Source organism: Schistocerca piceifrons, chromosome 1 (assembly GCF_021461385.2).
Source record: "Schistocerca piceifrons isolate TAMUIC-IGC-003096 chromosome 1, iqSchPice1.1, whole genome shotgun sequence".
In the NCBI taxonomy this organism is placed as follows: domain Eukaryota; kingdom Metazoa; phylum Arthropoda; class Insecta; order Orthoptera; family Acrididae; genus Schistocerca; species Schistocerca piceifrons.
In genome coordinates this window covers 866484614-866511953 of record NC_060138.1, presented here as the reverse complement: position 1 = coordinate 866511953, position 27340 = coordinate 866484614, and positions in this window count along the sequence as shown.

The following is a 27340-nucleotide window of genomic DNA, read 5'->3' as shown; positions in this document are numbered from 1 at the left end:
ACATCATGAAAGTAGGGTCAGATATTGAAAAGAACTTACTGTTTGGCGAAGAAGTATCCGAAGAAGAAGATGATCAGCAGCCTCGGATTTCAAGAACGAATCGGAGTCATTACAGTTCAATATTGTGGTAAGTAACTTGTTTACAATATAACAACGTTAGAAAGCGTTATTTGAAATGTTTACGTTATACAGTCCTCTATTGTTATAGCTGTTTGTCTCAAATGAGGTAAAGATTTCCACTGCAGCGCTTAAGGCCATTTTGAGTGAAAGTCTCGCAATTTTTGTTTTAGCTAAATCGCAAATGTCTCTCTAATTAATAATCAGACAAAGCTGGAAGTTGGATGGGCTGTAGGTACCAACCTGACCTACGATTTCAGTTTAGAACACAGGAAAACCTACCCTTCATTGACCACAATATTTGAAAAAATTAAAACATATAAGATCTTGGACGCTCCTGTTTGCTAGTCAGTTAGCTAATGTGCACGCCAGTGCTAGTTTCGGGTAGCTATGGGACAGGATTTTTGTCCAGATCGGAGATGTCGCTCTAATCTGTCTCAGTGTGGATTGGTTCTTGATCCTTACCGTAAACAAATGTAACGTATTCATAGATAGTTCCGTTATTGTATGATTACACAATTTCCGAATCAGCATTTGAAGCAGTTACACATATTAAATATTTGAGAGTAAGGCCGGCCAGTGTGGCCGAGCGGTTGTAGGCGCTTCAGTCTGGAACCGCGCGACCACTACGTTCGCGGGTTCGAATCCGGCCTCGGGCATGGATGTGTGTGGTGTCCTTAGGTTAGTTAGGTTTAAGTAGTTCTAAGTTCAAGGGGACTTATGACCTCAGAAGTTAAGTCCCATAATGCTCAGAGCCATTTGAACCATCTTTGAGAGTAGGCGTACAGAGCAATTTAAAGTGAACGTACGACATAAAACAAAACTAATTGTAGGACAGACTAAGCTAGATTGAGATTCAATGAGAAAATCCTCATTAAATGTAATCAAACCATTAAAGAGGTCTCTATCAACCAGCTGTTCCACCAACATTTGATATTGATGAGACTGATGAAGAAAATACAGAAGATCCAAAGCATAACTGCGCTATTCATCACAGTTTCATTTCGTAAGCGCAAAAGTGTCACGAAGATACGCATCAGACTCTTAGTAGACGTTGTACGGATGTTGTGTGCATCACAGTGTGGTTTACTGTTAAAATTCCGCAAGCATACTTTCCAAGAAGATCAACCAGTACATTGCTTGCTCGTAAGTTTACCTCGCAGAAAGATAATGTGGTGCATTAGTCGTAAGGGAGAAGGATGTGGTTTCGTAGCGGATGTCTTCAGTCGGGGTTAAGTGATTCTTCTTGACAAACCTACTTACAGTGAGGTGACAAAAGTCATGGGATAGCGATTTGCACATATGCGGATGGCGTCAGCATCTCGTACACAATGTATAAAAGGGCAGCGCATTGGAGGTTCTATAGTAGTACTCAGCTGAGTCACGTGAAAAGGTTTCCGACTTGATTACGGCGGCATGACTCGACTTTGCACGTGCACTGGTAATTTGACCTACACGCATGGGACATTCCATTTCGAAAATCGCTAGGGAATTGAATATTCTTAGATCGACGTTGTCGAGAGTGTGCCGAGAACACCGAATTCCAGAACATATTCGTTAGGACAGCGCGGCGAAATTTGCCGTTAGTAGGCTGTGGTAAGAGACGATCGACACGAATGCTTGCTGCGTCCCTCCTGGGCTCGTGACCATATCGGTTGGACCCAAGACGACTGGAATCTCCTGGCCTGGTAAAATGAATCCCGATTTCAGTTTTTAAGAGTCGGTAATAGGGTTCGAGTATTCGAGTATGGCGCAGATCCCACTAATCCGTGGACTCAAATTGTCAGTAAGGCACTGTAAAAGCTGGTGGTGGCTCTTAATGGTATGGGCTGTGTTTAAATGGAATGGAACTGGTCTTCTGGCCCTATTGAACTGATAATTGATCATTTTCAGCCATCCACGTACTTCATGTTCCCAAGTAGAGATGGAATCTTTGTGGATGAAAGTGTGCTGTGTCACCAGGTCACATTTTGAAGAACATTCTGTACAATTCGAGCGAATGTTTGGTCACCTAGATCGCTCGACATGAATCCCACGAAATCTTTATGGCAGTTCGAGGACAAAGTCCTGCACCGGTAACACTTTCGAAATTATGGACAACTGTAGAGGCAGCATGGCTCAGTATTTCTGGGGAGGACTTCCAAAGACTTTTTCAGTCCAGCTCACTTTCAGCTGCTGCAGTACGCCAGACAAATAGACGTTCTAAACGAAATTCGGAGGTATCTCATGACTTTTGTCAACTCAGAGTATTTCTTTCAATACAAAAAATTGAGATATCCGAATATAAAATCCCGTCTGAGAGAGAGAATGTCTCGTTGAGTCTTTTCCAGTCTCCTAGGCGAGTGTTACCGCTTTGAAAGTATGCAAAGTCTGTTACTCTGATATCTGAAAGTAGGTTACGGAACGAAATGGGCCGAATGTACCGTTGAAAAGAGACACAGGGGGAAGGGATAGTGTACAATAACGGTGGTGTTTAGTGAACGATGCGGATTACGCGAGGTTGATTTGTAGAAAGTAAGGCCTATTTTTGTACCGTGGAAATGTGAGTAAGGTGTTTTTGTCTCCTTCTTCCCATGTTTAATTTGAACCATATTCCAACGGTTGTGTTGTGGAATTATCAACAGGAGATGCGAGGAGGCGTCTGCCCGCATCTCGTGGTCGTGCGGTAGCGTTCTCGCTTCCCACGCCCGGGTTCCCGGGTTCGATTCCCGGCGGGGTCAGGGATTTTCTCTGCCTCGTGATGGCTGGGTGTTGTGTGCTGTCCTTAGGTTAGTTAGGTTTAAGTAGTTCTAAGTTCTAGGGGACTGATGACCATAGATGTTAAGTCTCATAGTGCTCAGAGCCATTTGAACCATTTTTTTTTTTTTTCGAGGAGGTGTCTGAAGACAATGAGTGAATTGCTTACGCTGCAGATTTGTAGTCGTGTAATCCTATCACAAACTCTTTTCGAAAGTTCACTAGCGTGATGAACTGAAGGAGGAAATCACGGGGTGCGTCACTGCCAACTAAAACAGGTCGATGAAACTTGGACCTTACGTAGATAGAAGTGCTCTGTTATTTGGAGAAGGTAACTGAAAAAAGTACCGAATGGCACAAACAGAAATGACACTCCAGAATTGGTAGAGCACTTGCCTGCGAAAGGCACAGGTCCCGAGTTCGAGTCCCGGTCCGGCACACAACTTTAGTCTGCCAAGAAGTTTCAGAAATGACACTTTTATCGAAAGACCATGATTACACTGGGTTCATCGCGATTTGTGACGGACCCTTAGCCATTATCAGCCCCGATGTAGTTCTTAATAGGATGTGTTTTCACCACGGGCCGCAGTGCATACTCTACACCGTGTTCTGTCGCTGGCCACAAAGGTGGTTAATAGTTAATGTGGTAGCACGCTCGATTCATCCATAGGCGCGTTTGACAGAAGATGTGTTGCAGTACACTCTGCAACGTGTTGTACACTTTCTCAACGGGATTTATGTTGGGGGAACGGGCAGACCATTCCAGTCGCCGAAAGTTTCCTCATTCCAAGAGCTCCTCCTCCTGCGTAGTTTGACTCGATCGCTCGTTGTCTTCTATAAGAATGCAGTCAGGGTGGATTGCATCCCCGAAGAGACGCACATTGGGAAGGTATCCTGTTCAAAGTTTTGGAGGTCAGGATGCACAGGCAACATTAGGCCTCCCAAAACCAAAACTCAAGCACCCCAAAACGGTCATGTTTGCACTTCTTGCCGTACGAGGCTAAGTACTCCATTGTTGACCGTGATCGTTGTGGTGGTACAGTTGTTATAGTCTTGAAGGTCGTAGTCCTGCATGAGAATACCAATCTGCAAATTCTTGAACACGGGACACTCACTGGTAGAGGTTACTATGACATTTTACTCCTTTCCCATGTGAGTGTTTTCGGCAGTGCGTACGGCCCGTACTTAAATTTTATAGAACTTTTTAATACAATAAATTCTAAAACGGAGCAAAAAGTATAAAATAATTTGTGCTAACCTCACACAGAGTTCTAACCCCATACAGATACTTCCGAAAAGCTGTGTTTGTGACTATGTTTAGCTATTTTAGGCGGTAACTGGTTTCGTGTCCTAGACTTAGCGCCTCCCTCATCAGGATTTGCAGGCAGGTGTTGGCTCCGTGAGGTAAAGAATTACACAAGCTCCGAATTATTAAACATTACCACTTTATTTCCAAAAGAACAGTTACGATAAAGCGCTAGTTACGTCGGCCCTTCATATCTATGTCTCGTACGAATAAACACGGATTTGTGAAGACTATTTTGAGCCGAAACATATATAAATTCCACTTAGAAACCACGCGCTTTGAAAGCAGATCTGCCCTTTCAGGCAGCCAGCGACGCGACTCGACGGCTGCGTGTGTGGCGGCGCTCTGCGGCCGACGAATACTTACATTGCAGTCCGTCAGCATTCCAAGGTAGTGGAGGAGGTCATTAGAGACGAAGCACAAGCTTAGATTAGGGAAAGATAGAGAAGGAAATCAGCCGTGCCCTTTCAAGGAAACCACTCCGACATTCACCTTAAGCGATTTAGGGAAATCGCAGTAAACCGAAATCAGGATATCCAGACGCGGGTTTGGAACGGCATCCTCCGGCATGCGACTCCGTGCAGGACAAGGAGACGGCAGCGTTCAAGCCTGTAACTCTTCCACTGTGACAATGCTTGTAAAATTTAAAACGAAAGACAATGGCACATGCAGTAGATAACTGGTACATGAATAGTTCACCAAAGTCACTAACAGTTTTATTTCACTGTACAGCAGCCACTGTCCTCGTTGTCTCAGCGCTGCTCCTCTGGAAGCCATAGGCTGGCCCCGCAATGCTTCTTCCTCGCTGGTGTAGCTGAGATCGCGGCGGCAACAAGCGCCTGCTATCCGGCGTCCGAATCTGCGGCCCTCGCCTCAAGAAGTCTCTGGCGTGTGTCGGGAGCCGAGGCGACTGCCTGCAGTAGCGAGCCGAAGAGTGGCCCGCCGCTGGCTGGCTGCGAACCCCGCATCAGCCTCAGAAGGTCAACCAACGACCCGCCATGGACTGGGAAGCTGGCGCCCCATCTGTTGCTGCATGTAGCCTGGTGGTGCGATACGTCCCGCAGGCCAGGAGAGCTGCCACACTTGAATGAATCTCGTTAGGAAACCACACCTATTTATGCTCGACAGTGCACCTATGTTTCGCTAATGCGCCGCTTCGCATCACGTATGCACAACACTTAGATTGGCCAGTTGCTCCCTTCTGCCTGCGACTTGCACCATGCAAACTGCTGTGTGTGCCTCCTCCGGCAGTTCTGTGCCCCTATGGCCTCTATTTGCCTTCTCAACTGCAGGTATGCGTAATTCACTGCAATCCGGCCCGCACCTGCCTGTAACTTACGCTCAGAATATCGCACAAAACTAACTTTCCCTATCCTAAACGGTGGTGCTACTAAAAGTGGCAGAAGGCCTTCACCACCAAAAATACGTCATCCTTAAGCTCTACGTACATGATTTGATTGAAGTTGACAACTTTCCAGATTCAAATGGCTCTAAGCACTATGGGACTTAACATCAAGTAATCAGTCCCCTAGACTTAGAACTACTTAAACCTAACTAACCTAAGGACAACACACACATCCATGCCCGAAGCAGGATTCGAACCTGCGTCCGTAGCAGCAGCACAATTCCAGACTGAAGCGCCTAGAACCGCTCAGTCACAGCGGCCAGCTGAAGACTTCCCAGCTTAAACTAACATGGTACAGCAATATTTAAATCAAGAATAGTCATAAACATTCGATTACACGCAAACCCCAAAAAAATAAATAAATAAGCCAGCATTCTTGCGCATGTGTGCTAATGATAAATGACAACAGATTTTCCTTAAATATTACTGAAACAGTTATTTACACGTTCTCGATTGAATCGTCTTTTGGTAATCAACATTAAAATAAAGTTACTGTCAAAAGAGTAAACTGCTCATTAAATAAATACAAAGGTATTACAAAATATAGAGTATTCATGCTGTATCCATTTGCTGTGTAATTGTGGCGGATATGATGTTCTGACAAACATTGCATAATGAAACAGATATAAAAAACGTTGTAAATCAATAAATGAAATAGATACAGATATGTAGATGTCACTGATGACAGCCACAGGGCAATGCAATCAGTTGAGGTACCGTTTGGTGAACTTGACTGGAGCGATTAAAAGTTTTTAATTCAGAGGATGATTGTGTAAATGTTTATTCACTGTGAAATAACTTCTGTAGTTTCAGAGATGTTGTGTCATTGGGTGCACCTCGTTTTTCTGGGACCGCAGATGTATACAGATTCGCTTTAATACGTAACTGATTTATTGTCGAAGTTGAGGCAATGGAACTTAGCCGTCTTTGAGATTGTTTGACAGTCAGCCATTTCCTGTAGCATTGTCTGTCGTCCTAAGTGAACGTCCGTCGCCAAAATTCCCATAATGAGATTAATCTACGTCCCGTCGTTTGCTGACGTCCTTGGTCCTGGCTTACCTGGAGCGGTCGTCTAGCAGGAAGCCTAAACTGCCGCGGCGTGCCCTGAGAACTGGGTCCACTAGTGTTCAGCCATACAGGAAATTCATGTTACCTCCTACCTATACTGGACTACTGATGAACTCGCCAAAATTTTTGTAACATTAAAAAGCACTATCTATGATTAACGTATTCTTTTCCAGTACTTATAATGTTAAATTTATACATTTATTTAAAGTGGCGATGTGGCTATTCTCGAATATACAATGCATTCCATTTCGTATTTCGTCTGTGCTCGAAATGTTCACCATGCTTCATACATTCGATTCCTGTTTCTTCTTTTCAGTTCCCTTGTGGTCACCGTTTTGCTGCATATAATGTTTCGCTATTAATGTAATAATTGGTATCTTCATCTGTAGCAGTCTCTTTCCCATATCTCTTTCGATATTGCAGAATTCCTTTGGCTTGTTCTCTGATTTATAAGATATGATGTGTAGCAGATTATAATTTTCCTGTGTAATACTCTGAATAACTATACATTTTACTGCAGTGATAAAAATATTTTTAGCTAAATGAGTAGTTTACTGTTCCGTAAATTTTGTTGTGCTCCAGTTTATCTTCAAACGGACGTGTATACTAGCTACACAGTAGTTGTGTCATCGGGGATAATTTAACTTTAATCCTTGCTTTTTTCGACCGTAGTTTCATGACAGGCCGACTGCCAACGCCTTTCAGAACCGGTCCTTAGTGCTCGATGCTTTGGGCCACAAGAGCTCTATCGCCTACCTGTTCGCCTCGCTCGTTTATGTAACGGCCATACACGTAATGAACCGTGCTGAGTTGGTGTTCTCTCTTCAGGGACCGTAACTGGAGCCGCAAGTTGGCCAATACTTATCGTGCTGTAATGAAACTGTAAAGTCAACGAAGAAAGTTTTCGTTAAAAAGTTTACAAGACTGAGTAATCGTTATGTGAGCTACTGTTTAACGTGGCCCTACAAGAAGCAAGCACAAAGTTAAAATTATAATGAGCAATCTCTGGAGACAAGGCTGTCTCCCACCCCCTGACTTTGACGTTGTACCGTGTCTTGTGCAGGATTACCTGTTAATATTGTTGTATATTATAGCTTCTGTTTCTATTCTGAACTATTCATTGCTCGACATTTTCTCAACAAAAATGAACTTCGAAAGGGGCTGATTCTACAAGGAATTATCTGTGAACTGTTAACAAGAATTTCATCTGGTCCTCGCTCCTTTTTCTCTCTCTTTGGCTCCAGTGCTTCTGGCCGGAAATAATTATTTCAATATTATCTGTTTATGACCTTTTACAAATGCGAAAGAAAAGATTGCGTCAATAGTGTCCTTATATATGAATACATTATTAAAAGTACAATTTAGTGTTAACTTTTTCTTTCTGTTTTCGAGTACTTACAACAGATTGATACACCACAGGAAATGTGACAGGCTTGAATCCATACAGTGACTCTATACAAAACCATAACTTGGTAGTCGCTCGTGAGTCTCTCAGATTACAATTTCCAGGCATTAATCACCAGTGGAAGAATGAATTTGTCGCACCACAAAAAAGGCGAATATGTTAGTCTTTAAAAGACTCCCACAGAAAAGTGGGGAACAAGCTGCTTCAATTCTCATTCTGCCTTTAACACTAAAATCTTTCCCATACTGGCATACTTATGCTTTTTAACACACAGTAATCTACATCTCTTTCTCACTGTCTCCCTTTGCTCTCGTATATGCTGCTGCCACTGTCTTGTGTCTCACTTCTAATGTCCTCTTTTGTTTTGCTTTCCTAGTGCCACTGCCTCCACCATACCTCGGCAGCTTAAAAATTCTGGGAGGATGCGGGCAAGGAGGAGGAGGAGGGGTGGCGGCAACTTATTTTTGCCCGTATACACACATGCTTAAATTACGGTCCAGAGTACACTCTTCCTTATACGTATGTGCTGAAGTTCGCCGATTTGGGAGGGTACAGATTCCCCCCACCCCGTCAGACCAATGTATGGTCTTCAATCATCAGTATTTATTCCAGTTTCAGTCTCTTCTCTCTTTCACTTTCACTGTTTCTATCTCCAACCATGTGATTTTGTCTTTTACTGCCACTGTTCTCACTCACCATCAATATCTCCTCTCTCCTCTCTCATTGTCTTCACTCATCTCGCTTTTCTTGCCACTGCCACCCTCTCTCTTCAACCATCACTGTCTCCTCTCTCTTTCTGTCCCACCTAGACTGCCACCTCCTCTATATCTCTTTCTGCTTCTCTCTTCCAGCACAAAAAACGCGAATATGCTCGCATGACAAAATTTTTGATGAGAAAGGCCTAATGAGGATTGATGCACCTGGTTCCTCATTTTTCTGTCAGTGCCTTTTAAAAGGGAACATATTCAAATTTTTTGTGTCCCCTACAGGATCATTATTCCGTTGGTTCGCTTTCTTTCCCTGCTGCAGCAGCGTGTGCTCTTTGTGTAATATGAATACAGGTCACTTACGTTTTGACAGTTTATACGTATACTTCGAGACATTCAAATACTTGACACATATAAACAAAAAATACCTACGTTTAGTATAAAGTTTACATAGTTTTTTCTGGATATTTCGCACATCGATCGCAATTCATCAGAAACCCCTGGCTTGTGATTCGTATCTTAAAGGAATAAAAATGCTTTTTGTTTAATTTTTGGAAGTCATTTTAAGCTTTTTCTCTCATTTTAAGACCATTGTAGACCTTTTTTGTAACTGCATTACTATTTTCTTCATATTTGCAAAGGCGTGAAGTGTCCATTATAAAAAGACTGCGCGTCATAAAGTTTTATTGGTGAAAAACTGCTGACTAAAAACATAGTTTGACGATCCCAGAAATCTTTCGATGACTAAAACTCATACCCTACGTTCACTACGTCAGTTAAAACTACTTTTGCACGTCAGACCGGATATTACGTGCATATTTCACGCGCTAAGTACTTTAATTTTGAACCTGTGTATCTCGGTAATGGATAATGATATCGAGAAAATTTCGAACTTACCAGAGAATATCGTCTGAAGAACATATGGTAAAAATTTCAACGAGTACAACGCATATGTCGCTAAAACGATCAAGGGAGTTGTGTGGTAAGGTGGCCTTCTATCCCTCATCCATGAAGAGGGTTTCCATTTTCACCTGAGGGGCGTGCTTCTGAACGTATAAGGGCTGTGAAGTTTCCCCCTATAGAAATTTCTAGAACATTACAGAACATTCGAGAGCATCGAGAACATTCCAAAACATTCGCGAGTATTCGTGAACATTCTAGAACGTTGGAGAGTTTTCGAGAGCATTCCGATTCGTTCTAGAATGTTACAGAATGTTCCACAATGACTTAGGATGTTCTGAAATGTTCAGGAAAAGTTTGGAACATACGGGAAGATTCCAGAATTTTTGGGAACATCCTACGTCATTGTGGTGCATTCGAGAACACTCGAATGTTGTGAAATGTTCTCGAACATTGTGGACTATTCGAAGCCTTTTTGGTATGTTTTGAATTCGCTACTAATGGTGATACCCATTGGTAAATGTAAATAAAGCAAGATCCGTCGTGGGCTGGAACGTCAGTTTCTTATCAGCGACGTAGGGAGGAACCGAAAATGTAGTGCAGTGAGTGAATGCAAACAAACAGTGAATTTTATTAGTCAAAGTGATACAGTGACTGAATGTTTTACAAAAGACTGAAGCTAAAGAAACTACGCACGAAAGAACACGTCTACCTTCGAGGCGCAATCATAAATGACGGAAACATTGACGACGATGGAACAATGATAATCTTACCCTCATCACACAAAGGAAGTCCCAGACGCACGCAGTAATTCACTTAAGATGACATGACGTACACGATACATCATTCAAATCTAAAGGCCGTAAATTCAACTAAATACCTTGGAATTACATTCACTTACAACGCGTCGTGGCCAGAAATCAAAGAACAACTAAGATACGGACAAGCCACCATTCATCGAAATGACACGATAGCTACAGTTTTCTGAAGAAAAAAAAAAAAAACAGATTTACTGAAGCGATCACAAAATATCACATCTTTGGAACCGTTAGCTGCTGGATGTACACAATCGAATGGCGAAAACGAGAACTGCCTCACACACGCAGTCTCTTATGGCTACACTACAGAATTCATCCCACGGATATCGACAAAATCATCCAAGCTGAATTTACCAATCCACCAGAATATCCGGAACTGTACGACGTAGTAGTGAAAACATGATTTATGGACCAAGCACGCCATCAAACCACTGTTCGTCATGTAATAGTGATGGAAAATGTATCAAAAAATATCCAAAACCGTACCTGGAGGACACGCAAACCGGAGCTGATGGATATCCCAAATGCAGAAGACCCAAAATCGATGACTTCACAGCAAAAATACGAGACAGTGACGAACTGTAAATAAACAATTAGTGGGCAACCGTATAAAAAACTAATTTCCAAGACATTACAAGCACATATAAACGTAGAATACCGCAATTCAGTGAAATCCATCAAATGTGTCTGTACGTATGTGAACAATGGCAGTATTCCAGATAGTCAAATACAGCGATCAACAAAACAGAAACGACGAGATCCTCAGATACCAATTGGGAAGATACATCAACCGTAAAGAAGCAACGTGGCGGATTTTCGATTTCCCATACACGAACGCGAACCTCCTGTGCAACATCTAGCAGTACATTTGGAGAATGGACAGAGAGTTTACTTCACAAAAGACACCGCCAGAAAATTGCAAGCGAAACACCTCAGAACATAACATTAACAGGTTATTAACCATTGTGTCCAACTGATCTATTCGCGAAAACATTACTATATGTCGATGTCACTATCTATTACACGTGGAACGCAAAAAGAAACATGTTTGAAAAACGTAAACAGGATATTGCAGTATAAGATCATCCAAGAATCACGAAAACTAGCGCCCTAGGCCGAGCATACACAGTAAATCAGAACGACGCTGAATGTTTCCATCTCGAGATGTTGCTACACGATATATGGAGACCAGCAAGTTTCACAGTTTCACTGTTGATGATTACCTATGCCAGAGAAGCATTCCAAAGCTTAGAACTACTGGAAAACGACAACCAGTGGGAATTAACTCTAAAAGATGCCTTACTCACAGCCATACCTGAACAAATGAGAGACTTATTCGCCATAATTTTAACAATATGTAACCCCCAGTATCCAAAAATGCTACGGGACTCCTATAGAAAGAGAGTATGAGTGATGACATACTGCACCAAATAGAACGAGCTCATCCAGAAATGACCATCGATTTCAACGGCGATGTCTTCATTGAAACACTCATTCGTCAAGCAAATAAATTTTTGGCAATAACCAGACCTTACTACAACTTGGGATGTGAGCCCCACGAAAAGATACTATCAGTGCGCTAAACTTCGAAATTAAAAAGAAAATAGCTATGTTAACGGAATACATCAGTACATTGCTCACAACAAACTGTTGTTGTTGTTGTGGTCTTCAGTCCTGAGACTGGTTTGATGCAGCTCTCCATGCTGCTCTATCCTGTGCAAGCTTTTTCATCTCCCAGTACCTACTGCAACCTACATCCTTCTGATTCTGCTTAGTGTATTCATCTCTTGGTCTCCCTGTACGATTTTTACCCTCCACGCTGCCCTCCAATACTAAATTGGTGATCCCTTGATGCCTCAGAACATGTCTTACCAACCGATCCCTTCTTCTAGTCAAGTTGTGCCACAAACTTCTCTTCTCCCCAATCCTATTCAATACTTCCTCATTAGTTATGTGATATACCCATCTAATCTTCAGCATTCTTCTGTAGCACCACATTTCGAAAGCTTCTATTCTCTTCTTGTCCAAACTATTTATCGTCCATGTTTCACTTCCGTACATGGCTACACTCCATACGAATACTTTCAGAAATGACTTCCTGACACTTAAATCAATACTGGATGTTAACAAATTTCTCTTCTTCAGAAACACTTTCCTTGCCATTGCCAGCCTACATTTTATATCCTCTCTACTTCGACCATCATCAGTTATTTTGCTCCCCAAATAGCAAAACGCCTTTACTACTTTAAGTGTCTCATTTCCTAATTTAATTCCCTCAGCATCACCCGACTTAATTAGACTACATTCCATTATCCTTGTTTTGCTTTTGTTGATGTTCATTTTATATCCTCCTTTCAAGACACTGTCCATTCCATTCAACTGCTCTTCCAAGTCCTTTGCTGTCTCTGACAGAATTACAATGTCATCGGCGAACCTCAAAGTTTTTATTTCTTCTCCATGAATTTTAATACCTACTCCGAATTTTTCTTTTGTTTCCTTTACTGCTTGCTCAATATACAGATTGAACAACATCAGGGAGAGGCTACAGCCCTTCCCAACCAGTGCTTCCCTTTCATGTCCCTCGACTCTTATAACTGCCATCTGGTTTCGGTATAAATTGTAAATAGCCTTTCGCTCCCTGTATTTTACCCCTGCCACCTTTAGAATTTGAAAGAGAGTATTCCAGTCAACATTGTCAAAAGCTTTCCCTAAGTCTACAAACGCTAGAAAGGTAGGTTTGCCTTTCCTTAATCTTTCTTCTAAGATAAGTCGTAAGGTCAGTATTGTCTCACGTGTTCCAGTGTTTCTACGGAATCCAAACTGATCTTCCCCGAGGTTGGCTTCTACTAGTTTTTCCATTCGTCTGTAAAGAATTCGTGTTAGTATTTTGCAGCTGTGACTTATTAAACTGATAGTTCGGTAATTTTCACATCTGTCAACACCTGCTTTCTTTGGGATTTGAATTTTTATATTCTTCTTGAAGTGTGAGGGTATTTCGCCTGTTTCATACATCTTGCTCACCAGATGGTAGAGTTTTGTCAGGACTGGCTCTCCCAAGGCCGTCAGTAGTTCCAATGGAATGTTGTCTACTCCGGGGGCCTTGTTTTGACTCAGGTCTTTCAGTGCTCTGTCAAACTCTTCACGCAGTATCATATCTCCCATTTCATCTTCATCTACATCCTCTTCCATTTCCGTAATATTGTCCTCAAGTACATCGCCCTTGTAGGGACCCTCTATATACTCCTTCCACTTTTCTGCTTTCCCTTCTTTGCTTAGAACTAGGTTTCCATCTGAGCTCTTGATATTCATACAAGTCGTTCTCTTATCTCCATAGTTCTCTTTAATTTACCTGTAGGCAGTATCTATCTTACCCCTAGTGAGATAGGCCTCTACATCCTTACATTTGTCGTCTAGCCATCCCTGCTTAGCCATTTTGCACTTCCTGTCGATCTCATTTTTGAGATGTTTGTATTCCTTTTTGCCCGCTTCATTTACTGCATTTTTTTATTTTCTCCTTTCATCAATTAAATTCATTATTTCTTCTGTTACGCAAGGATTTCTACTAGCCCTCGTCTTTTTACCTACTTGATCCTCTGCTGCCTTCACTACTTCGTCCCTCAAAGCTACCCATTCTTCTTCTACTGTATTTGTTTCCCCCAGTCCTGTCATTTGTTCCCTTATGCTCTCCCTGAAACTCTGTACAACCTCTGGTTCTTTCAGTTTATCCAGGTCCCATCTCCTTAAATTCCCACCCTTTTGCAGTTTCTTCAGTTTTAATCTACAGGTCATAACCAATAGATTGTGATCAGAGTCCACATCTGCCCCTGGAAATGTCTTACAATTTAAAACCTGGTTCCTAAATCTCTGTCTTACCATTATATAATCTATCTGATACCTTTTAGTATCTCCAGGGTTCTTCCACGTATACAACCTTCTTTCATGATTCTTAAACCAAGTGTTAGTTATTATTATGTTGTACTCTGTGCAAAATTCTACCAGGCGGCTTCCGCTTTCATTTCTTAGCCCCAATCCATATTCACCTATTATGTTTCCTTCTCTCCCTTTTCCTACACTCGAATTCCAGTCACCCATGACTATTAAATTTTCGACTCCCTTCACAATCTGAATAATTTCTTTTATTTCATCATACATTTCTTCAATTTCTTCGTCATCTGCAGAGCTAGTTGGCATATAAACTTGTACTACTGTAGTTGGTGTGGGCTTCGTATCTATCTTGGCCACAATAATGCGTTCACTATGCTGTTTGTAGTAGCTTACCCGCATTCCTATTTTCCTATTCATTATTAAACCTACTCCTGCATTACCCCTGTTTGATTTTGTGTTTATAACCCTGTAGTCACTTGACCAGAAGTCTTGTTCCTCCTGCCACCGAACTTCACTAATTCCCACTATATCTAACTTCAACCTATCCATTTCCCTTTTTAAATTTTCTAACCTACCTGCCCGATTAAGGGATCTGACATTCCACGCTCCGATCCGTAGACCGCCAGTTTTCTTTCTCCTGATAACGACATCCTCTTGAGTAGTCCCCGCCCGGAGATCCGAATGGGGGCTATTTTACCTCCGGAATATTTTACCCAAGAGGACGCCATCATCATTTAATCATACAGTAAAGCTGCATGCCCTCGGGAAAAATTACGGCTGTAGTTTCCCCTTGCTTTCAGCCGTTCGCAGTACCAGCACAGCAAGGCCGTTTTGGTTATTGTTACAAGGCCAGATCAGTCAATCATCCAGACTATTGCCCTTGCAACTACTGAGAAAGCTGCTGCCCCTCTTCAGGAACCACACGTTTGTCTGGCCTCTCAACAGATACCCCTCCGTTGTGGTTGCACCTACGGTACGGCTATCTGAATCGCTGAGGCACGCAAGCCTCCCCACCACCAACGGCAAGGTCCATGGTTCATGGGGGGGGGGGGGGGGGGGCACAACAAACTAGTGACACTCAAAGGGAAATTTACAACGTTATCATGGATCGGATCGGCAACAACGCTGGTGGAACTACACTCCTGGAAATTGAAATAAGAACACCGTGAATTCATTGTCCCAGGAAGGGGAAACTTTATTGACACATTCCTGGGGTCAGATACATCACATGATCACACTGACAGAACCACAGGCACATAGACACAGGCAACAGAGCATGCACAATGTCGGCACTAGTACATTGTATATCCACGTTTCGCAGCAATGCAGGCTGCTATTCTCCCATGGAGACGATCGTAGAGATGCTGGATGTAGTCCTGTGCAACGGCTTGCCATGCCATTTCCACCTGGCGCCTCAGTTGGACCAGCGTTCGTGCTGGACGTGCAGACCGCGTGAGACGACGCTTCATCCAGTCCCAAACATGCTCAATGGGGGACAGATCCGGAGATCTTGCTGGCCAGGGTAGTTGACTTACACCTTCTAGAGCACGTTGGGTGGCACGGGATACATGCGGACGTGCATTGTCCTGTTCGAACAGCAAGTTCCCTTGCCGGTCTAGGAATGGTAGAACGATGGGTTCGATGACGGTTTGGATGTACCGTGCACTATTCAGTGTCCCCTCGACGATCACCAGTGGTGTACGGCCAGTGTAGGAGATCGCTCCCCACACCATGATGCCGGGTGTTGGCCCTGTGTGCCTCGGTCGTATGCAGTCCTGATTGTGGCGCTCACCTGCACGGCGCCAAACACGCATACGACCATCATTGGCTCCAAGGCAGAAGCGACTCTCATCGCTGAAGACGACACGTCTCCATTCGTCCCTCCATTCACGCCTGTCGCGACACCACTGGAGGCGGGCTGCACGATGTTGGGGCGTGAGCGGAAGACGGCCTAACGGTGTGCGGGACCGTAGCCCAGCTTCATGGAGACGGTTGCGAATGGTCCTCGCCGATACCCCAGGAGCAACAGTGTCCCTAATTTGCTGGGAAGTGGCGGTGCGGTCCCCTACGGCACTGCGTAGGATCCTACGGTCTTGGCGTGCATCCGTGCGTCGCTGCGGTCCGGTCCCAGGTCGATGGGCACGTGCACCTTCCGCCGACCACTGGCGACAACATCGATGTACTGTGGAGACCTCACGCCCCACGTGTTGAGCAATTCGGCGGTACGTCCACCCGGCCTCCCGCATGCCCACTATACGCCCTCGCTCAAAGTCCGTCAACTGCACATACGGTTCACGTCCACGCTGTCGCGGCATGCTACCAGTGTTAAAGACTGCGATGGAGCTCCGTATGCCACGGCAAACTGGCTGACACTGACGGCGGCGGTGCACAAATGCTGCGCAGCTAGCGCCATTCGACGGCCAACACCGCGGTTCCTGGTGTGTCCGCTGTGCCGTGCGTGTGATCATTGCTTGTACAGCCCTCTCGCAGTGTCCGGAGCAAGTAAGGTGGGTCTGACACACCGGTGTCAATGTGTTCTTTTTTCCATTTCCAGGAGTGTATTTACTTGGACCCACAAGGAGGCACTAGGAAAACGTTTCTAACAAATCTACTGCTGGCGGAAATACGCGCTAAACAACACATCGCACTTCCACTGGCATCATATGGCACTGCAGCCATACTTATCGATGGAGGACTAAACTACCTATTCCGCCGTACAACTACCGACGAATATAGCGGAAGAACAATTCCCGGTATGTAAAATGTCAAGGGCATTTGGATGGGGTGAGCTTATGAAGCAAGCTAAAATTATCTTGTGGGATGAATGAAAAATGCCACATAAAAGATCACTCGAAGCTAATGACAGAACATGACGAGACTAGCCAGAGAACTCAACAGTGATGTGAGGAGCTATATTCATACTCGGAGGAAATTTACGACAAACACGCCCAGTTATCCCCAGGTCAACACTAGCAGACGAGATCAACGCAGACTTAAAAGAAAATCACATTTCTTGCCACACGTAAATACTGTGACTAACAAAACATATGAGAGTTGAGCTATGGGAAGACGAAACAACGACACATTTTGCTCAACAACTTTTACAAACAGGCGAAGACATACCCTACTGACCAGACAACAGGCCGCATTAAACTCAGCAGAGATTTCCGCAACATAGTCACTGCTGAAAACGAACTCACAACAAAATATATCCAATTATTGTTCGCAACTGTACCAATCCAGAATGGCTATTTGAAAGGAAAATTTTGGCAACTAAAAATAATCTTGTCGATGATATCAGCTTTAATATTCAAAAGAAAATTTCCGGTGAAGGGAGAGTATTCAAATCGATCGACACGATGTTAACGTTGAAGAAAGTGTCAACTCTCTACGGATTTTCTAACTTCTTTGCAAGTATTATGAAAGCCATTACACTGCTTTCGATTGAAAACTTGGTCTCAGATCATGCTGCTCAGAAATCTCAGTCCATCAAAACTATGTAATAGAGGAATGACGATCGTCAAACAGCATCGAATAACATCAACGAAGCCGAACTTATGACTGGAAAGTACAAAGGTCGCACACTACCTATTCCCAGAATACCACTGATCTCTACTAAACTGCCATTCCAATTTAAGACTGCAATTTCCAGTCAAATTAACCTAGAGTTTTACGATTAATAAAGCCCAAGGACAAACTTTAAAACATTGCGACATCAACCTCAAAGACTACTGCTTCTCTCAAGGTCAGCTATACGTAGCTTGTTCTCTAGTAGGGAATTCGAAAACAATATTTTGTTCATAAATAAGTGTTGTAAATAGTTAGACAACGTTTCCAATAAAACTTTTTAATCTCTTATACTTTAGAGTATATCCTATTATTCCAGCTACCACGTAGTCTCATACCAACTCCCTGAGCGAAACCAGTCACCCCAATTAGTAGAAATTATGGATGTAGACATCCCCAGAGTTCGTACTCTTCGTACCCAAAAAGCATGGGTGTTGGATTTTCTTTGGAACGTCCATGAGAAAACGGTGCTTCTACAGTCTGCTTAAGATCCACCCTAGACCACTCCAGATTCAAAGAACCAATCCATTTGCCCAATTTTCCTGGGCTGGAGGAAGTGTGTAATGTTTACATTTTGATCATGTACCGTATGATAGCTACAGCACGCCCGTTCTTCCGACAGGTATAAATATGGACGCTAGGCCAGGGGCTATCCAAAACACTTGATCCACTTCTCTGTGGTCAATAGAACAGGAAAAATAACCCCCTGAACACTCGTATTTTCGCTCCCGGGATTTTGGAACATACTGGTACCGTGCACTGTCGTACAAGGACCTAAAAGATCCTGTAAAGGTAGATGCTCACTACTGTTCCCCTTATGGGGCGTTAGCATTTCCAACATAGAGCTCTTACAGAAAAAATCTGGGAAATTAAAACAGGCCACAATTGTGTGTTTTTGATAATATAAATGACCATGTAAATTGAAACATTTAACAGATGTCTCAGATCAACAGAACATAGTTATCACAGCCCTTCAAGAGTTACGCAGGACACGCTCGAATCAGGAGGATGTCGACTTTATAACGGACCGCGATGAGAAAGGGCAATAGAAAATCTTCCCCAGTTCGGTGTGGGTTTCTTGGTACACAATAGAATATTGTTTTCCATTGAGGATTTTTCTTTCAACCAACTTCTCAAGAATGGCATTGTTAACAATTAAGGTGGAAAACAAAAGATACACACTGATAAATATTCATGCTCCAACTAATGTTAAAAATAGAAATGACAAGGATGGAACGGAAAAATTCTGAAATGAACTTTATCAACTAGTAAGGACCATACCGATAACTAACATTAAAATTCTACTTGAAGACTGTAATGGAAAGACAGGACGAGAGAAGAAATTTCGAGGTGTGGTGGGGCGATGGCCAGCGCATATGCTTACAAACAAGAGCGGGCAACGATTAATTGAATTTTGTACTACAAATGGATTGGTTTAAGAGAAGACCACATACGTTAATGACATGGAAATGTCCTAACATCAAGCTAGGAGAGTTCCAGATAGATCATGTGGCCATGGATCAGAAATTCCATAAGGAAATCTATAATGTTAAAGTGCTGCGTGGCATCGATGTTGATTCAGACCACTACATTTCAAAAATTAAAATCAAACTGACACCTAAAAGAAAAACAAACCTCAAAAGTCAGATACAAAGAGAACATATGACCCTAGTTATATTATTAATAATCAGTTATATTACGAGAGATCAAGAATACCTTTAAATGACAATGTAGATGCCAGATTTTTTCCAAGGTTCTGTATTTCACAATTCATGAACAGCTTGATGGTGAACTAGGCGAATATCAAGGAGGCTTTGTCCAAGGCGAAGCTGTCCTGATCAAATCATGTCTCAAATGGAAAATGAAACATCAAAGGGTCAGGAACAAGAAACTAGTGATCACGTTTGTCGATTTTAAAAAAGCCTACGATAGTCAATTCTTAAAGAATTTGGCTTACATCAGAAACATGTCAAGCTCGTTGCAGTCAAGGTTCAGAAATGAGTTCTGTGAACCTTTTGAGATTCATACTGGCCTTCGACAAGGCGATGGATTGTCTCCATTATTGTTCTGTGGTGTGCTGGAGAAAATCATGCGTGATTGGAACAAGATATGCCCACCATCTGTTAAGACTTGAAGAAAGATTCAACTTAAATGCCTTGCATTTGCACATGATTTGGCACTGTTAGGAAACAATATTGATGAAGCAAAAGTTCATATACAACAACTAGAACGATTAGCGGCGAAGGTCGGATTGCAAATTTCGTTTGAGAAAACGGAAATGATGCCCACCCTCCCAGCTGACACATCCCGTATCATACTCCATAATAATCAAAAAATTAAGGTAGTAGAAATGTTTAAATATCTTGGTGAGATTATTACCTGAAATGTTAATGAAAGAGCATCAATAGATAGTAGAACATTAAAACTTCAGAGAGCGCAGAGAACCACGTGTCCAACCTACAAAAAAAAAAAAAAACGATCTCTCTCAATAAATGCCAAATTTCGACATTACACCTCCGTCGTTAAACCGAAAGCAACATATGCAAGTGAAACACTATTCAGACTAAATACTTAAGCAACAACTGACAAATTGTAGAAAGTTGATAGAAGAATACTCCGAACATTTGTCAGTAAGAAACACCAAGTTAATGGGCAGTGGAGACTTTTGCCCAATTCAGTAGTGTATAAAGAAAGTGAATCCATTATTGATACAATGCGGAAAAGAAGGATTGCATTTTTCGGCCACATATCACGCCTATCAAATATTACAATCCTGAAGCAACTTTTCGACTACTTCTGTAACAATAAAACCAAAACCATCTGGTTTAAAGAAGTACAAAGTGATCTGGATGAACTGAACATCACCAAACACCAAATTCAACAAAGAGAAGCGAAACCGCTTCTGAAGAACAAATACACACGGCTGACATTCAAACCATCATAACGGAAGAAGTATGTCACATCTGCAGAAGAACGATCAGCCAGATCACAACGAATGAAGAAGTTTTGGGAAGAGAAGAAATTGCTGACTGCTAAGACCCAAACTTAATTATTGTAGACTATGTTGTATTATGTTTGATTTTAGTGCTCCAGTGTGGGCGTAAACTATGTAAATAAATGACCAGCGTCAAAATGCTCATATCTGAGCACGAAAAAGACGAATATGCTCCTCTTCATTAAATAACTCTGACTTGAAAATAGTATAGCAGGTGCCGCATTCTACCGTCGTCAGTATCGTAAAAGAACTTTCGCAAAATTATTGCGCTGCGAACATACTCGTCCTCTTTTGTACATGCAACTCACCTTTCACTCCCACAAGCTGCCCTAACTGTAACTCGCTGACACCCACTAGTCCGTCGCTATGAGTCTCACATGTTCATTCACCTCCACTTGTCCATTCTCATTCTCTGATTCGGTGCATCTCAGTCTCACTATGTCTTTGTGGCTCTCCAGCTGTTACTGTCTCCTGTCGCACACCCACAGTCGCCTTTGTTCCGACCTACAGTTACTCTCTCCTCTCACCGTCTCCCCCTCATTTGTCTTACTGCTGCTACTGCATTCACTCCTTCCCACTGCTGCTGCCTGTTCTCACTGTCACTCTCTTCCTCCTTGTCACTGCCACAGACTGTCTCTCATTATCGTTGGCTCATATCGGCTTTCACATTCTGCTTCTCTTTATTCCTCTCCCACTGGCACTATCTCCCATACTCTTTTCCTAGCACCGTTCCCTCACTGTTTACCATGTTCCACTGCCACTGCGTCTCTCGCTTTCTCCCATACTGCCGCTGTATTCTTCACTCTTTCTATAGCACAATCTCAGTCCATTGTCTTCCACTATTATTACTTTCCCATCTCTTTTATCCGCTGCCACTGTCTCCTCCTCTCTCAGCACAAAAAAGCACAAATACAATCACACGTCAGTATCTTTTGGAACATTTTTAAAGGTGCTGAGGAAGGTAGAGGCACACAGAGTATTTTAATAAATAGGAGCATATTCGCCTTTTTGTGCTCTGATACGATCATTGTTCTACTGGTTATTTTCTTTTCCCTGCCACAGCAGGGCATGACACTCATACGAAAGGAACTTGGTGGGTCAGTAAAATTTGGATAACTTACTTACGTGAAATTGAAATACGCAAAACTAATTTTACACCTTAAGCATGATTTTAAGTGCACAAAAAGTTGAGTGTATTTTGGTGCCACAGCGTGGATCTCCTATAACCCTTCTCATGATAATGGAGACACTAAATCATATTTCTCCATGATACCTCACTTTATAAAGTATGTTTCCGCTTCACACTACAATTTACATTCGTATTTTACGTGCACAAGTATAAAACTTTGGACCTCTTATCTCGGAAACGTGTAAATAAATCTAGAAAATTTTCAGAGATGTTCGAGACTGACGTTTTAGGAGCATACCATAAAAATTAGAGCCATTTGGTGCGCATAGTCCTTTTGGTACGCTGTTGACGGCGATAAAATTGTGCAAAACGCTTTTTTGGGGGTTTCTCAGCAACCGCCCATGAATGCATTATTCATTCATTCATTCATTCTGTCTCGCTTTCATCCACAGGTATATACATTACGTTAATAAAATCACAGTCTGAAATTGGGTATACATGTCATCAATAAATCATTTTTTACTTCTATATTTTACGTTTACGGGCAGGAAAACTTTGAACCTCTGTGTCTAGAAGATATCAAGAGAACTATATTTTTTTTTCTATATCGGAACCTTAGGAATATACAGTGAAAATTTCAGCCATTTGGGTCCTTGGCTGGGTTTTCGCCAGCCGGTGACAGCGAAAACATAGTGAAATACCATATTTTGGGATTTCCCATGGAACAGCCCATAAACTAATGGTGCCTCCATAAGCCCCATCAACACTACAGCAAATGAAAAATGAACCAACCGATTAGTTTGGTGTTGCTAAGCAGGGAGGAAGTGTGTAATATTCACACTTTGACCCTGTACTGCAGGGTAGCCACAGTAAGATGATCCATCTGTTGGGTGTACAACTCGTCCCTAGAGCAAGGGCTATCCAAATCACTTGACCCTACTTTCTTATTACCAATAGAAACAAAGGTATGAGCAGCGGAAAATCTGTATGCATGCGACGTTTCACTCGATATTTGCTTAAAATTTGTAGTATAATACCTATCGAGTTAAACAAAGGCAGTGAAGGAAAACGTTGGTCATGTTCCATGGTTGACGAAAGGTTAACTTGTATCCTGTAAAAAAAACTGAAACATCTTCATAATATTAAGAAATATTCAGCCAGACATGACCACTTGAGTATTATGAAGCTTAACAAAAGAGTAATACAGTAAAAACTGAAAAACAATATTTTGTAGGAAACATGACTCCTCAGTCATCGAACACATGAGCACGTGGAAGATGAATAACAAAGAAACCGGAAAAAACCATCAGACAATAACAGCAAATGCCTAAACCTTATAGTAAACCATAGAATAATAGAAGATTCTGGAGTTGTTAGTATTAATCTGAAAAAAATACTTAATCAGCTTAAGCCAGAGTCTTACACGAAATAACGAAGGTGATCCTGTACAAGTCCTTCAGCTGTGAAAAAATGAGTAAGACTCCGCCATTAACTTATATTATTTGTATTCTACAACAGAGCAAGAGACAGTAAAATTAAAAATTAATTATGTGATAGAACAACCATTGACATAGATGGACGTTCAGGTGAAATTGTAATTACGTGGCAAACCATCTTTTGCCACCTAGTTCATTCATATTTGATGTAAGGTAGTTTGCCATATTCTGACCACTATAAGAAAATCGAGATCCATTGTGCTCTCGCAGCAATCGATCAGTTAGCCTGCTACCGATTTTCTCATAAGTACTTGAGAAAATAATATACATCATACTTATGTCTTATTTTGACAGAAGTGACGTAATAAATGGTAGACAAGTAGGATTTCAAAAAATGAGAATAAAAAGTTTCACGACATTTGAAGTTACAAACATAATCTTAGTGGGATTATAAGAGTGCCAAAAACCTCTTTGTATATTCTTTGATATATTAGAAGCTTTCAGGCTAAATTAACATGAAATTTTAGTAGAGACTCTTGATCTTTAAAGGTGTTAACGTGTCAGGATTGGCGAGACAGGGAAAGCAGTGGGCACCCGTTGGAGTGAAAAATCAAACAATTTTAAATGCATGGATGTTTACTGCAGTAAAGAGGAAAGGCAGGCCTAGAGAAGCCGCCGAAACTGAATGGTCTGCTGCCTAAGAGAGCAGGAGAGGAGAGTGTGTGTTCGAGTCGGAAGCTGCCAGCAGAAGAGGGCGGACGGCGTGTCCGCTCCCGGCGGCTGGCCACGGTTCCATCCCCACGCGACCACCTCCAAACCACTCTATTGGACGGCCAAATCGTAGGCGCGCAGTTCGATAGCTTTACCTGGTCAGCAACACGTAAGTTTAGCTGCTGATGGTTCAACACGTGAGTTTCAAAGTTGTTCTGTCTGGTTTTGCAACGTGTCTGATCTGCGGCAACTTGCCGCCAGGCAGAAGGCACTAACGGACATCAAGTGAAAAATAAAAATCAAATTTTATACTATTAAATACATTCAGTATCAGCCCCCCCATGTACAAAGAATCAACGGGACAATTTTTGTTTTATTATATCATACTCGCAAAACAAAACTACCAGTAGAAACACAGGACAAAAGATATATTTATCAAAATTTCAACAAATTAGTTACGGTGTTTAGGGGCATGAAAGGGAAGCAGTGGTTGGGAAAGGAGTGAGACAGGGTTGTAGCCTCGCCCCGATGTCATTCAATCTGTATATTGAGGAAGCAGTAAAGCAAACAAAAGAAAAATTCAGAGTAGGCATTAAAATCCATGGAGAAGAAATAAAAACTTTGAGGTTCGCCGATGACATTGTAATTCTATCAGAGACAGCCAAGGACTTGGAAGAGCCGTTGAACGGAATGGATAGTGTCTTGAAGGGAGGGTATAAGACAATCATCAACAAAAGCAAAACGAGGATAATGGAATGTAGTCGAATTAAGTCGGATGATGTTGAAGGTATTAGATTAGGAAATGAGACACTTAAAGTAGCAAAGGAGTTTTGCTATTTGGGGAGCCAAATAACTGATGATGGTCGAAGTAGAGAGGATATAAAATGTAGACTGGCAATCGCAAGGAAAGCATTTCTAAAGAAGAGAAATTTGTTCACATCGAGTATTGATTTAAATGTCAGGAAGTCGTTTTTGAAAGTATTTGTATGGAGTGTAGCCGTGTATGGAAGTGAAACATGGACGATAAATAGTTTAGACAAGAAGAGAATAGAAGCTTTCGAAATGTGGTGCTACAGAAGAATGCTGAATATTAGATGGATAGATCACATAACTAATGAGGAGGTGTTGAATAGGATTGGGGAGAAGAGAAGTTTGTTGCACAACTTGACTAGAAGAAGGGATCGGTTGGTAGGACATGTTCTGAGGCATCAAGGGATCACAAGTTTAGCATTGGAGGGCAGCGTGGAGGGTAAAAACCGTAGAGGGAGACCAAGAGATGAATACACTAGACAGATTCAGAAGGATGTAGGTTGCAGTAAGTACTGGAAGATGAAAAAGCTTGCACAGGATAGAGTAGCATGGAGAGCTGCATCAAACCAGTCTCAGGACTGAAGACCACAACAACAACAGTCACGGTGTACCACAGATTAACGTATTAGACCTCTTGTGGTTTGTATTATAACTGACGGAAATAAATCCCAACACCAAGGTCGAGTCGTGGGACATAAACGAGAGTGGCTAGGCGTAGTTACACACCTCAAACATGATTTTTTTTCAGACACCGTGCCAGTCGTGTAACAGTGATGGTATTAGCACCACCGTGAGGATGTAAATCACTTTAGGTTTAAGTACACTCTGTACTGTTGTGAGCGTTAGATAGCTTTTACATTGGACGCCATGAATTCATGTTAGATAAGAATTCCTTTAAAACAACAAAGACGTCATTATCGACAACTCACTAAGTTTAAAAGAGGACGCGTAATTGTATTACGAGATGGTGGATGATCCTTCTGCGGTATTGCAGAGATATTTGGCAAGAATGTAGCCACCGTACATGATTGCTGACAATGGTGTTCACGAGAATGTACCATAGCAAGAAGACGGGCTCCAGACGGCCATATGGCACTACCGAAAGGGAAGATAATCATGTTCGGCGATCGGCTGTGATGCATCGTACTGCGTCTGCAGCAGCAATTTTTGCAGTGGTTAGCACGATAGTGATGCAACGAACTGTAAAAAGTCGATTACTTCACGGACAGCACCGAGCCAGAGGCCCTGTGGCGTGCATTCTGCTGACGCCAAAACCACGGCCATTGGTGACATCAGTGGTGTCAAGCGAGAGCTTGAGAAGGCAGGGTGGACGTCTATTGTGTTTTCTGATAAAAGCTATTTCTGTCTTGGCGCCAGTGATGGCCTCTCGTTGGTTAGAAGGAGGCTGTTGAGGGCCTGTAACCAACCACTCCGTGAATTAGACACACTGGACATACGCCTGGAGCCGTAGTCTGGGTTGCGATTTTTTGTAATAGCTAGAGCAGTGTCGAGGTTATCCCACGCTCCGTACGTCAGTCTGGTGACTCGACCTGTTGTGCTGCCAGTAATGAACAGCATTCCAGGAAGTGTTTTTCATCCGGATAACGCTCGACCACATAGCACTGTTGCAACCCTACATGCTGTACAGAACGTTGACACGTTGCCTTGGCCTCTTAGGTCACCAGACCTGTCTCCAATCGAGCAGATATGGCACGTTATCGGAAGATAACTTCAGCGTCATCCACAAACAGGATTTATCGCCACTGTACTGACCGACCAAGTTGAATAGGAATGGAACTCCATCCCACAAACTGACATTCAGCACCTGTACAATTCAATGCGTTCTCGTTTGCATGCTTGCATTTAATATTCTGGCGGTTGCACCGGTTATTGATGTACTAGCATTTCAGATTTGCAGCGGCTTGTCACATGATTACATTAACATGTGGTCTTGCAATGTTATTCCCATAAATATAGTATCTAGACAAATGTATTCCCGAAATTTAATTACTCTACATATATTACTTGAGTTTATCATTCAGAGGTGTGGAACAAATAGGCCGATTCTCAGTAAAGACAAAACTAAAACAAAACTATTCAGTAACAACAACAAAAGAAGAAGAATGGAGTAATTATCACAGTTACGAGCACTGAGTATGAATGTAGTTCCAAACACAATGTTCTTAGGACTCAAGATGGATAACACTTTACTGTGTAAAAACCGCATTGCTACCGTCACAAGTAAACTAAGTTCATCCATATTTGTCCTCCGAAACATTAAACCACTGGCAGCAGATGATGGAATGCGAATTATGTATTTTTCATATTTTAGTGCTATACAGACC